General features: G+C 34.1%; 1 long non-coding RNA gene across 1 annotated transcript in view; it reads left to right on the top strand.

The window, feature by feature from the left end:
• LOC125505855 overlaps positions 1 to 4,870 on the top strand; it is an 8,690-nt gene extending 3,820 nt beyond the window's left edge. The window contains exon 2 of the long non-coding RNA XR_007282487.1: positions 4,104 to 4,870. This is a non-coding gene — a long non-coding RNA (uncharacterized LOC125505855). The remainder of the gene's footprint in view (positions 1 to 4,103) is intronic.
• The last annotated feature ends 9,562 nt before the right edge of the window (positions 4,871 to 14,432 follow it).

Raw genomic sequence — 14,432 nt, 5'->3', positions numbered from 1 at the left:
TGTTAATGTCATTCATAAAGACTATAAACAAAATAGGTCCGAGCATACTCCCCTGTGGCACACCTACTGTGCTTTGCGAAATTTTTGATTTGTAGGACATACCGTCCTGGCGTATAATCACCCTTGGGGTTCTCGTATTTAAATATGAGCGAAACCACTCAAGAGCGCGCCCCCTAATCCCATAAATTTCTAGTTTTTTCAGTAGTAAATTTTGATTCAGACAGTCAAATGCCTTTGAAAGATCCAAGAATATTCCTAAAGCCATGTCGCCGGCCTCCAGATGTCTCAAACTTGCTTGTGTGAACTGAAAGATCTCCGTTTGAGTGGATCGTCCCTTCATGTACCCATGTTGGTTTCGCGAAAGAATATCAGACTCCATCATAAAATTTATTAACCGTTTGGACATGACATCTTCAAATAACTTTGAGAAAGCCGGTAGTAGGCTGATGGGTCTGTAGTTATCTAACATGTTAGAATCGCCTTTATTCTTATAACATGGTCTAATTCCAGACAACTTTAGAGATTCAGGAAACACTCCTTCTCTCAGTGAGTTATTTATGACAAAGCAAATTACCTGGGTTATATCCGGAATGATCTGACGCATAAGACTTGTGGGCAATTCATCGTCACCACTAGTATGTTTGTTCTTAATTCTGTGCGCTAATTCCAATTACGATATGATTTTCCTGGATATTGTCTGTCCATTTAATATCGGGTATTTTTTTATTAGATCTGGAATGAACTCTAATAAGAACTCGTTATATCTGTTCGATAATTCGTCTGGCTCCATCTCCATCAATCATGGCACCGTGCTTGCTTGAATTACCTGATAGTTCATTAAAAATAGTCCACATGCATTTATTTTTATTGTCCGAGTTTTGTATCTTCTTAGCATAATTCTCTGCTCTGACTGTCGTCAGCAACTTATCATATGCTTTTTCCACCGTAGAATAAATTTCATTATAATTATTATTCCGACGTTTTAACATCAGTAGAACATCTAGTCTATTTTTTAATTTTTGTATTTCTTCATTATCGGTATAGAGAGTATTTGTTCTATGTTTAGGGTTAAATAAGTTTTTCGGAAAACATTGATTAAAATTGCCAAAAAAGTGCTCAGAAAAATTGACCATTGTTTAGTTACATCCGCCACATCTATTGCATAAACTTCTAACCATTGTTGTTGATTTAGAATATCGAAAAACTCCCTTCGACTATCCTCTCTGAAAAATCTCTTAAAGTAGCATTGCTTTGTCGGCTTTGCGGGAATTTTACACTCTAATACTTTTTTTTGTGCAGTGTGATCCGAGATGACTGTATTTAGAATATGACTCGAGACCCTGCATTTTGGAACATTTGAAAATATATTGTCTATTAGATGTTGATGTTATTCTTGTATTTTTATCTATTGTTTGGTACAGATTAAAAGAGCCCATCACAGATAAAAATTGCGTCCTGTAATCATTACAATCCAAAAGTTCTATATTAAAATCACCCGCAATGACAATATTTTTATTTTCATTCGCAATTAGGGTAAGTGGGAATTCTATTTTTTTAAGAAATATTTTTATGTCTCCTTTTGGTGGCCTGTATATTGTCATCACGATAAAAGACTCTTCTCGAATTTTACTTTCTATACATACACATTCAAAGACGCCCTCTACTGATAGCTTATTGATTTTTGCTCGCTGGGTAAATTTTTGGTTTTTGTCTAGGTATATTGCAGCTCCTCCATATCCTTTTTTTTGCAATAGCTGGATGCAAGCGTAAAATTATGAATACCAAGCGTTTTTAGGTCTTCTTCTTTTTTCCAATGTTCGGTAATGCAGAGACATTTGCAATATTTATTTTCATCTAGCATGTGATTAATAGTATCCACACAGTTCCTAGAGACTGGACATTTTGATGTATGATACTAAATCTTGTTAATTTTGTCGGGGCATTGGTATTACCTCGGTTAGGCTGTTCTGTTCAGTCGGAAAAAAAGTTTTTTGTTCTTGGGTGTTGTTAAAATTAATGTACTCGCGCTGTTTCTTCATCTTTTGCAGAAAAGCCGGACATCATTTTTGATCTCTTGCAGAGTGAATTCTGTCATTAAGTCTCAAGCGCTTACAGTTTGGACAATCTAGAATTTGTGTTGTACAATGATTGGGTTCATGTGTACCTCCACATTTGTAGCAACATACATCGCTTTTACAATGCTTAACTACTTGTCCAAAATTATAACATCTGAAGCACAACGCAACATTGATATGTTTCTGGACGTATGCTCTAGTAAGATCAAAAGTTAGAGTTTCATTTCTTATTAGCCATTTAAATATTTCTGGCGGCGTTTGCAGAATCCAGTTTTTTCTACTATTATTTCTGCATTGTTTTTTGGCAATACATTTTATTTTATTGCTTACATCTGGTCCAAACATAGTTTTTATTTGGGGATTTTCTTCGATAAACTCTTTAATAAAACTGTCAGAGTCGTATCCTGTGTCTATCCCAGTAATCATTAGCATCGGATCGGCATTTTGTAGTTTATCGCGTTTCTCATATTTTGCAATTTTTGAAGCTGTCTGACACTTTTAACTGTTTCATTTGAACCATTTAAGTTTTTCTTCACTTCTTTCAGGATATTCACAGCATGATCTGGATTTTTAAAGTTGATTAACATGTCATGTTTTCTTGTTTTTGGGGGAGTTGCCCAATGTTCAATGATGTGGGGTGGTTTTTGTGATTGTCCTATATGTCTTTGGGGCCTGTCCAATGACTACTTGTGTTTGGGGGCAGTCTACTGGTTTAGTATTGTTTGTATTTGTGCATTTTAGTGCAATTTTAAGTTTTCTTTTTCGAGTTGCCCTACTCTATATACTAAGGTTGTCACTGTTTTATGAACTTGTCTTCCTCATCTTTGAAAGGTCGTCTTTATTAAACTGTTCTTTCTCCGAGACATTGTGAATGTTTTCCAATGCTTCCAGTATTTCGTCAATTAGTGTGACATTGTTAGTACTTGCAAAGTGTAAATCTTCATATTTTGTAGCACCATTATTAATGTGGTCTTCTTCTTTAGCATTTTCGGTCTGTTTTCGAATCTTTTGCCTGTCTTGTATGACCGGAGGACTGGATTCTGATCTTGGCCTTTTTTGTGTTTTAGTGTCATCAAAACATGGTTTCGGTGGTGTTCTTGCCATTGATTTTTTAGGCGTAAAAATACTCATTTCGCTGCTTTGTTCAGTTGTTTTATCCAATTCTAAATTGTTCTTATTGTGTTCCCCCTGTAGCTCGATATTTTGGTCTGCCTTATCAAGGAATGTTGTATTCATTGGATTGTCCCTTTTTAAGGTAGATAACCCAATAATTTTATTTATTTGTACCTGTGACTAATCAATGGATTCCAGTGAAGAACTTCTGGATTTCTTCACTTTTCCATTTGCCGTTTTTTTCTTGGCCCCAGTCTTTTTGGCGTCACTTTTGTCACTCATATTATGTTAGAATTATCAATTTCGGTTCACTAATGCCACCAAAAACTGATTTAAATTGTATTGCTATTTAAACACGTCAGTTCAGTCGGCCGAACGCGAATCTTCCCGAATTGTCTGGGTGTTTTAATGTTCAGAATTCGTGCTGTGCTTTATTAATAATAGAAGCAACACAAAAACAATATTGCAAATGCTGTATGGTGCCACTGTGTCCTAGTACAACTTTTAAAACGCCAGAAAGGTTATTTATTCGTGTACCACGAGATAAAAGCCGGCGTTTAAAACGGTTAAAGGGTAAAGGTATGCAAGGTTTTTTCTGGGAAGACGACTGCCCATGTATGTTAAGATTATTTTAATGTATGTATAAAAACAGATTTGATTTTCTATATTGTATAACAGATAAATACTGTGAATTTGTATTTTGTTTGTTTCTCGGCTGCATTATAGTAGTAAATAATCCCTTCAAAAATAGTTAATTGCTATATTGAAGACGATAAAAAGAAACAATAAGTATCTGCGAAGGAAAAATCTCGTTTTATCGTAGTGCAGTTACGTTAAATACCTACTATTTTTGTCATGCAATATGAATATTAACACATATTTTTATGTGACTTTAATATTATTTATTTATTCTAGCTGGAAGAATATATGGATAACTATGTTAAATTCAAGTTAATGAGAGGTCTGAAAAAATGAAGGCTATTGCACGTGTACTTGCATCCATCCTACTGCAGAAACTCCATAAGAATACCTTCCCGATCTGTAAATAACGTTTTTTTACTTATTACATATTTTTGTACTTAACATTGTTATTCTGAGTAACTAAGGATATATTTAATCACTAACGCTCTATTTTGCATCAATGCCAAATCACTTTTAATGATGTAATTTAGTTTTTACTAGCATGAAAACAATACTTTCTTATTTTTTGTTGAATCAAGTGATTCATATTTTGATCAATAGGTCCTAGTTGAATTTTGAAAATTAGAGACAGTAAAACCCCAATCTAACTTATATAAGTAAAACTATTGGCTATTTTGTCTATAAATCTACCTGTTAGCTTTAACACCGCTAACTTCAGCAAGAGTAAAACTTTCGGTGTTTTTAATGTAAAATGACACCATAAACATATCCACGAGTGGTAAAATGTCAGATTGTTCTTTTACAAAACCTGCGTCAGTCAAATATTTTCGTTTTCTCCTAATATAAACGTTTTGACAACAATATCAAGACTGAGGTTGCATATATACATGCTCCGCATTGAAGCTACCGCGACCGACGAGCCGCTTGACGTCACAACTGGTCCCAGCCGATGACGGAGCGTTTCAAGAATGATTTCAATTATACAGTTTTTAATTGCTTATATTAATTACATATAAATAAAAAAATAGTTTTTTGGTCAACTGTGGTGTTTTTAATAGTATTAAGTTACGTTTGCAAGTAATATTTTTTAAATTTAATTTTTGTGCAAGTTCCCTATTGAGTCTACAGTTCCAAGCCAAGAACTACTGTCGAGAACTACTTGGGTTATGTAATGATGTAATTCCTAAATTTATTTTATAAAACCGTTCTGAAACCCGAAAGCCAATATATTTTTTAATAATACAGTCACTCCCTAAAAAGGTTACATTTTCAAAAATTAGCAATCTAATAATAGGATTAGTAAAAAAATTACAAAAATCACTTCCCATCAACTTTTTTAAAACTTAATAGGAAAACGCTCAATAGGTTGTGGTTCATCTCGAAGTATTTACATTTTGAAGTTTATTTCCTAATTTATTTTCAATATTCAGAGAGAAACTTCAAAGCCTCGTAAGAAAAGTAGTAAATTTTCTCCCTTACTTCATACCCACCAACCAATTATATCAGCATTTACGAAGTTTTATTTTTTGCACTTATTTGAGCTTACAAGCAATTGAAACTGGCGCAGCTGGAAACAAAGCTAATCACAGTACGAATTACACTACCGAAAAAAGTTTGAAACTAGGCGAAACCTTCTGATTAACATTCCGCAAGAGAAGCATTTGCATTTTAGAAATACGAATTTAAGAGGTTTAAAAAACTGCTTTGCATAATTATTGCTGGCAAATACACAGAACTTTGTTTCAATATGAAATTTGCAGCGTTCAGAAACTTCGGCTTTCTCCCAGGCTGTATGCTTAAACATGACATAGCATAAAGATTTTGTTATTTCCATATACTAATTGAAGTACCTAGTTAATTTTAAGAGCGTTTTTAAAAACTTGTTTTCTAATTTTTAAACGGCTTGTAAATATGCTTGCCTATTTCTGCAGCGTTACAAGTATGATTCACAAAAGTTATAAAACTCTAACTATAACTATAAAAAAAGCCCAATTTAATTTATCATACTAAATGTCACCTAAACCTAGTGGAAAACAATATTGTCAGTGTGTGCGAAACATACACGACCAAATTCAGAAATTAATCCATATACCTATCATTCTCCAATATGGAAATAACCCAACTAAACAGGAGAAAACCGGACAAAATATGCTGTTGCTATTTATGCTATTTGCATATAGAATGAAAAAGTGAAAAAAAAAAATGCGAAATTCGCGTTTTTTTCCGTAAACAATGGCATATAACTCAGTAAATATGCATTTTATAGAAAAAACGTATGCTTACAAAGTGGTTCTTATGACATTCTCGACAACATGAAGTTGGCTGGACATTTGTAACTTTTAAATATTCACTTTAAAATGCTGGAAAGTGGAAAAAAGTAGGTAAAAACATTATACTGGGTGTTCCGTAAATATGTTAAAATATTCTAACAATGTATTCTTCTAGTCATTTTAGATGGAGGGCTCATTGTTGATTTTATATTGGTTTTTACAATATTAATTTTTGTTGTTTTTCTTTAAAACAGTTAAACGAGAAAAAATTAAATTGTTTTCTTTGCCGGTCTCCAAATGTGTAAGTAACTAAGTGACTTTTTTATTTAATAACCATTTTGAACAGCTGCTGTTAACCTGTTAACATGGTTTACTTATTGTTTTGTGTTGTTGTTTGTTGTTAAATTATTGAAATTTTATTTTGTTTGTTTATATCGATATTGTTACCATAACATTAATATGTATTAATAATATAATATATTAATAACATATATAAATAATCTTTATTTCCTATAGAAAACGGCTATTGACCCAATCGGTCTTTCTGCCCACCATATCATTATTTAAGTAAAATTTATTAAAACTGAACGGCAATTTTCGAAAAAACAATAAGAGATAAAAAACAAGTTGGCAAATAACTTGTAGTAAATTGCTGTGTAAAAAAATTATATTAATAGAAGTTTAATTAAGTGCACATAAAAAAGTTCTGAACGAAACAAAAGTAGGGTCCCACATTTGTACCCTGAGTACAAGTAAACTGAACCACAAAACACTACCATAAAATGGCACTCAATTAGTTTATAATGGATACCAAAATTGAAGTTTCTATGTTTAACCGCTATATAGAAAAACAACAAAATCTAATATTTTCCGCCATTTTGGAAATCAAATATCTCAATAAGACTCCCAATTTAAAAAAATCTCAGTTAGACCCGCCTCTAAAATGACTACAAGAATACCCCGTGAAAATATGTTATCATATTTACGGAACACGCTGTATATTTAACAATAAAAAAAATAACCCAATCACGTCATACATTTAGAGAAAAGTACTTGACTGCAACACAAAAGGAGAGCCGCAGCGGATGAAGATCGGACGGACAGTTTTTGCATAATGCAATAGTTGAATAACATACCTAAAAAAAATTAGTGTTTTTTACATATTTTGTGAAACTCAGTTATAAATATTTTTTTGCTTCCGCGCTTTTACGCCTTCTTGGACCCTTAAACTATCATATACAATTGCTATATTAACCATGTTTCTATTTTAAATATCTTTTTGACCGGTTTTCAAAAGTTTGCAAAAAGCGCTTCAAAATACAAAGTATGCGTATGTATGCGCGCTCCCTTCAGGATGCTATATCTTGCCTACTACTGGACCTATTTTGACGATTTTTTCTAAATTGAGGTAGAAAATTCAGAGGATTTTATTCCAGGCCCAGAGGACCAATTTAAAAAAAGAATCAATTGGTGGTCGATATATCAAAAATATTCAAAACCTTTAGCCTGGAACAAAATTTTTAAAAATATTTTTTTCAGGTAGGTTACTTAACAATTGCATTATGCAAAACCTGTCCGTCCGATCTTAATCGGCCTTGCGGCTCTTGTTTGGTCGTGCAGTCAAGTAGTTTTCCCTAAAGGTAGGTATGGCGTGATTGGGCTATTTTTTCATTGTTCAATAAATTATTTAAAATTACCTTGTGTTTCACCTAGTTTTTTGCACTTTCGAACATTTCAAATCTACAGATATCGTACCACCTCTCTCTTGTAGAAACTATAGTCTCTTTATAACGAACAAATTTATTCATATGTATGCATTTTTTCTCCCAAATGCATACTTACTGAATTATATGTGATTGTTTCCGGGAAAAAACGCGTTTTTCGCATTTTTTCACTTTTTTGTTGTTTATGCAAATAGCACACCTTTTGAAGCTGGCTCACCTCGAGTTTTTCAATAGGGATACCATTCCCGAGCGATTCCAATAGATATCTAAGTTACGTCACGTTAAGGCATGCCAATCTGTAACCCTCCTGGACCATTAGATTTAAAAGAAAAACTGCGGATGGGTTAATCAAGAACTTGCACTCTCCAACTCTACACTATAACAGCAGTAGAAAATGCAATCGAAAATAATATAAACATGAGATGCCTACAGAGAAACAAGGAAAGAGTTAATAGTCCTAAAAGACTCCATGCATCGGGAAACCAGAAATTAAAAATCTCAAAATAATGGGAGGAATTTCAGATGTGAGCGTATAGGCGTTCACTGAGGAACTGCTCGCTGGATACCTTTGAAAACGAGCACGTTTTAAGAAGTTTGGTTTAGGTGTTTTTCGAAGTAGGATCTATTGGCCGCGTAAGCTGCGAGGATGGTTTGGTCTGTCATCAGTTTAGTCAAGCAAAAATCACTGCCAAGATGTTCACCAAACAACACTGGATGAAACAAATTAGTTTTGTTACATTTGTTTGGTAGGTACGAAAAAAACGAAAATATTGAAAATGTAGACAACATGTATTTAGTAGCAATTTTTTACTAAAGGCTATTTAAAGTCACATAACGGTACTAACGAAATATCGTATCATCAGTTATCAGAAAATTTACTAATAAGAACGGACAACTTAATTTACATCGCATCAAGTAACATTCAAAATCTAATCCCAAATAATCGAAAAAAACGAGGCTTCTTAAATGTAGTAGGACAAATTAATAAATGGCTTTTTGGTACACATGACGTTGAAGACGGCCAACATTACAATGAATCAATTGCTACTTTAGATAGTAATCAAACAAGTATCAACAATGAACTAAAACTTCAGATGTCACTATCCAAAGGTTTAATCACCCATTGCAATAAGACCATAACTACGCTTAACGAAAATCAGGACAAACTTAGATTAAGTATAAGGTCCTTTCAGCAAATAATGCAACAAACTATAACCAACATTCAGAATTATCTTGGGTTTCATGGGTCACTAACGCAATTAAACTTACATTGTCAAAACTTAATTATGTTTTTGGATAACTTAGAGAACGCAATAATGTTTTCCAAGCTAAATGCGCTGCCTATCAGTATTTTGTCTCCTAACGAACTAACAACTATGCTAAAATATTTAGAAAGCATGTATAAAGTTGCAGCAAGCCCAAAATTTCAAAATTTGCTCTCATATTATCAATTTTTTTGAACTCAGGTTAGTTTCTCTCCGAAAAGAATAATGTTTGCAATACACGTACCTATACTAAGGCCAGAAGATTTAGTGTTTTTCCACCTATACCCCATTGTCCTAAATCGAACCAGAAGAAGTAAGAAACCAGCATACCATTCACCCTTGTCGTCCAAAAATAGAAGGCACGTATTACTGCAACGAAGACTTTCACCCACAAGATGATTGTATTAATGAACTTTTAAAGGGCAAGGCAATAAATAATTTTTCAACCTTCAACATTAATTTAGTAGAGCCAATAGTTGAACAAATAACGCAAGAATTGGTTCTTCATCTGCCAATCGCCAGGTTCTTGTACTGTTAACAGAACCTGCAAAGTTAATATCCAAATGTGGTACCAATTAGTATCACCTGCTTGAAACATCAACCCTTGTTATTTATCTTGCAGAAAATCACACTACCTCAAACAATAACTACGAAGTTCTTATACGCACCAAACATTTCCAAAATTAATCTGGACGAAATTTATCAGTTGAAGGAAATAGCCAATCAACTTTTGCCAGTGACTTTAAACCAGAACTCAAAACACCAAGAATACGCCTTCTTTGGTATTGTGGGGGTCTGCACATTTCTTTTGGTTCTCCTATTGACGAGCCAGTGGAACCGAGTCAAAATCTTTTGGCTATCGACCCGAAATGCTTTTCACAAATCTACGGATCTTTAAGTACCAGATGATTACGAAGCAACCGCCGCTTCGAAAAAACGGTCCGTTATTTTCGAATCCTGAAGAGGTAGAAGTTACATAGCCATAACAACCGACTCTGCAACCAGAATACCAAGAAGCCACCAGACTCCAGCATTCGACGTGTCAGCAGTTACGTTTACCTCATTTGGCTGTTTCATATAAAATACTATTCTTTGTAACCACCTCGTGGCGTTAAGTAGTCAAGCCTATTTGTCGTTGTATTGAATAAAACTTTTTAAAAACGGTTTCGTTCTTTAAAGTTTTATAATTACTGGCAAAGCAATTGCATAAATATATACATATTGATATTTTGTACACTGAAACTATAAATATTCCATATTAAAAAAATAAAATATAAGTTATAATAACAAAATCGTTATTTAGTAATGGTTTTTTGAGGACATTTGTCACCGTTATAAAGTAAGTTACCAATAATCGGTGGAACATCTTAATAGCAGTTATTACAATTGATGATACATGATCATCGGTTAACAATAATCGTTCTGAAATGTTGTTCCCTAATTATCTTTAAATAAATTAGATACTCATGTAATTAAGAGCATCGGTACATAGTTAGTGTACGTGTAACAAAGAACAATTTAGCAAAACCGGCTTTTTCTCTTCAAATTTTAATATCTATAGATAAAGATTTAGTTTTCTCAGCTACAACTTTCCTTTTCTGCTCCAAGTCCACCATAGGTAGTAGCCACAGTCAAGAATGCTGCTCTAGGGGTGGATCTCGTGTAAAGTGGGCAAATATAAAGGCCTCCGCATTAAACTACATTCAGCTTATTGGTTGAATGTTTTTTGGTTAACTCGTTTGAAGAGGGCGGCTTAGAAATTTAAATGAGATGCATCTCAAACCTGAAATATCATCAGAAGGGTGGCTGGATCTGACTACTACTAAATTCTTCATACTGACCTTAAAATATAGTGTGAAAATTAAAATCTAAAGTGATTTCTACTTACCCATCAAAATATTCACAAATTAAGTAGCTGAAAGGTGATGAACACTGCACGAACATACAGTCATGAGCAGACTTAATAAGCACACTTAAAACAAAAATTCAATTCAAACACGATGTTTATGCGTTTTATTGTCTTCGTAGTAGGCATATATTTGTCATAACTACCCCAAACTAACACTAACACATATTTGATTAAATTGTCGTCGATCTGTCAGCACGACAACATGTGATATGATTTGCCTTTATTTAGGAAAATTTATGGTTCCATGCACCACCGGCGAGTTCAAGCCATCAACGACAAAACGGTTGCGTTTTGGTTTTCGTCTGGTAAAGTGTTTTATATTCGCCTTTGGTAAACCATTTTTAATAATTAAGAATAAAGACATTTATTATTATTATTATTTATATATGCTCTATTATATAATACAATTATAAAACTATATAATAATTATATTTATATTGTGCATATGCAAGTATACATGTCGGTTATCTAAGTTAATTGAATTCCATTTTTATGTATTTCAGTTTTATGGTATATACATACTTTTATATTAAGTGTGTAATAAAGTGGATAACTTTTTTCGAGCGCGCCATTTACTATTACTACATATACGTCCTGTTCATGATGTCCCTGGGAGCAAGAAATATAACGTTTCTGGGATGACTCGCATGGGATTTGCAAGACATATATGTGCTATACAAGGGACGTTCTAGGAACATCCTAATAATTATCATCCCATGCGGATCAGGGATCAAAATAGTCCCACGGACCATTTGTGTTTGCTGGGTTTGTATGGCTTAGCGGTAGAACGATAGCTCTCATAAAAACGGGAGACCCACCGTAAAAACGGTAGACCTGGCCAGCCTGAAAATACCTTCTCCGATTAGCTATCAGCTGAGACGCGCAATAATAGCGCGGTCACGGCCTGAGCAAAAAATGACGCAGAACTGTCATTACACGAGAGTGAACCGGCCCTGGGAGCAACTGCAACGGCTGTTTGACGCCTACTTCGGCGTCTTGTTTCTCTCCAAACTCTTACTCAGTAATCATCGCTCACCAATCCAAACCGCGATTTATCGGTAAAGAGCACATTTCTCCACTCTGCCAATCGCCAGTTTTGATGATTGCCGAAGTTCCCATTGTAAACGGGCTCGTAGAGGCCTTCTGGACCGCAATCCTGATTATAAAACTCATCTGCGGATAGTAGCACTTTATATCACACGGTTATACGTTCTCTGGAACTGATATCTTTGTGCCCGTAGGGTGACTGAACGCTCTCTAAGTGATCCTTATAAAAATGGAATTTTTGCAGCATCACAATTTTAAAGGGGTAAACAATGTTTTTTAGTATAATTAAAACACATTTTGACTATTGCGGATCAATGCTTTATTTTGGAAACAAGACTGACATCGATGAGCTGCAAGTACTCCAGAATAGAGGAATGAGAACTATTTCGAATCTCAGTAGACATGAACCAATAAGATATGTTGAAATATCTCAATTGGATTGACATTGAACATAGTTTCCAATCTCAGCTTTTTCTTTTTATTTATAAGATAGAGCAAATTCGTCAACCTTTATATTTGCAGAATTTTCTAAAAAGAAATAGTGAAGCTCATAATTATCATTCCAGGCATCATCACGATTTTCATATAAATGTCAATGTAATCATTTTCATAAAAATGATTACAAAGAACTCCACACCATTTGGTTCCATTTATTTGTTTGATAGGGGCCTATCATTGCTGGCTGGGATAACGTGCTGGCTGTTGAAGTAACGGTTGGAACTTTGGGCGAGACAAGAGGAGTGTTAATAAACATTTATTAAATAAGTTGAATTAGAGTAGTTATTGTAAGGGGGGAAGCATACTATGTGCTTGTGTATGTTATTGTAAGGGGAACTACATATTTTCTATGATTGGTTCTTTTTTCCAAATAAACTGAACTACTGACCTGAACTCAAGCAAGCGTATACATATAGTATCCTCTTCAGGTAAATGACGACAAACTTAAGTCACTTTGCTTACTTCATAGCCTATATGTATAAGTATAAAGCGTTTAGTATCTGAAAATTAATTGTACAAATCTAAAAAAGTATTAATAAAATGCCCTTCTGAGAGAAACCGCAATGCAATACAATAGCGGTGCAAGTCACTGCTCGGTTTTTAACACTATGCTTCAAATGCAATTTAAAAATCATAATTTCAACCCAGTATTTGGCTCAGTGATGTACCAAATTAACTTTCTGGGTGCAGGTTCTCGAAAATACGTTTCCTCTCGCCCCACCAATTATAGCAGCAGCAAATTCATTGATCCATCTAATTTTTAATATCCATTGCAGCTTTCATTTTAGAAGAACACAGCAATTCCAGAAAATGAAAATGTAAATCTTTCATGTTTCGGGCTTTGTGCAACGCTAGCTACACTACTACCGTTAATTGCAAACGGCGTTTCCGTGTTTCATATTGTTGTGGCATTGTTCGAGCTTGTTTAAAGTATTTTAGAATTTGGGAAAAATACGATATGATTTTAAATAGTTGAAATGTATGTGAGGAAAACTCTTAGAAAACCGCTCATTTAGGTACAACAATTCACAATCTTAATCGCACGGAATGAAAATGAAAATACAATGTTTAATAAAAAAAGAAAAATCATCATATGACCCATCAGATCGATTGACGATATGGTGATGATCAGTGTTTCCAATTTAATAAGAATTGTAGGGGAAGATCGAAGTTTTGTATTACTTATTTTGCAGTGTGATCCTACATAGGTACCAGTTCAAACATCTGACTGAGGAAATCGAAACTAAAAATTGAAAATTCTTAAAAGATAATTACGCCGGAGGGTTACAGATTGGCATTGTTCTAACCTGACGTAACTTAGATATCTATTGGAAAAGCTCAGGAATGCTATACTTTTTGAAAATATCCAGGCGCGTCAGCTGTAAAGAAGGTGCTATTTGTCTAAACAACGAAAAAAAGGAAAAAAAATGTTGAACTCGCGATTTTTCCAGGAAATAAAGCCATATAACTCGGTAAGTATACAATTTGGAGAAAAATGTATCTTTATGAGTTGGTCCAATACCCGTAGACTTGAAATGTTTGCTTTAGAATGCTTGAAAGTGCCAAAAAGTAAGTAAAAACAATGTAATTTTAAATTATTTATTTAACAATGAAAAAATAAGTCAATCACGCGTCATTTAGAAACAAGTACAATACAAAACAAGAGCCGCAAGGCTGATTAAGATGGGACGCACAGTTTTCACATACTGCCATTGTTAAATAACCTACCAGGAAGAAAATACCCTTTTTTAATTTTGTGGGGGCTCAAAGTTACGAACACATTTTTGCGCCCCCGCCGTCTGACGGATTTACAAAGTAAAGCCTGAACCACGTAACAAAGGCGTTTGGATAAGGATGGGCGCAAACATGCCCCCGGCCTTGAAAACACA

The sequence above is a fragment of the Dendroctonus ponderosae genome, unplaced genomic scaffold (assembly GCF_020466585.1).
Source record: "Dendroctonus ponderosae isolate FM_Combo_2020 unplaced genomic scaffold, Dpon_F_20191213v2 Dpon_F_20191213_1, whole genome shotgun sequence".
NCBI lineage: Eukaryota > Metazoa > Arthropoda > Insecta > Coleoptera > Curculionidae > Dendroctonus > Dendroctonus ponderosae.
Note: the sequence above shows the minus strand (reverse complement) of the source record. Positions and strands in the feature narration are given on the sequence as shown.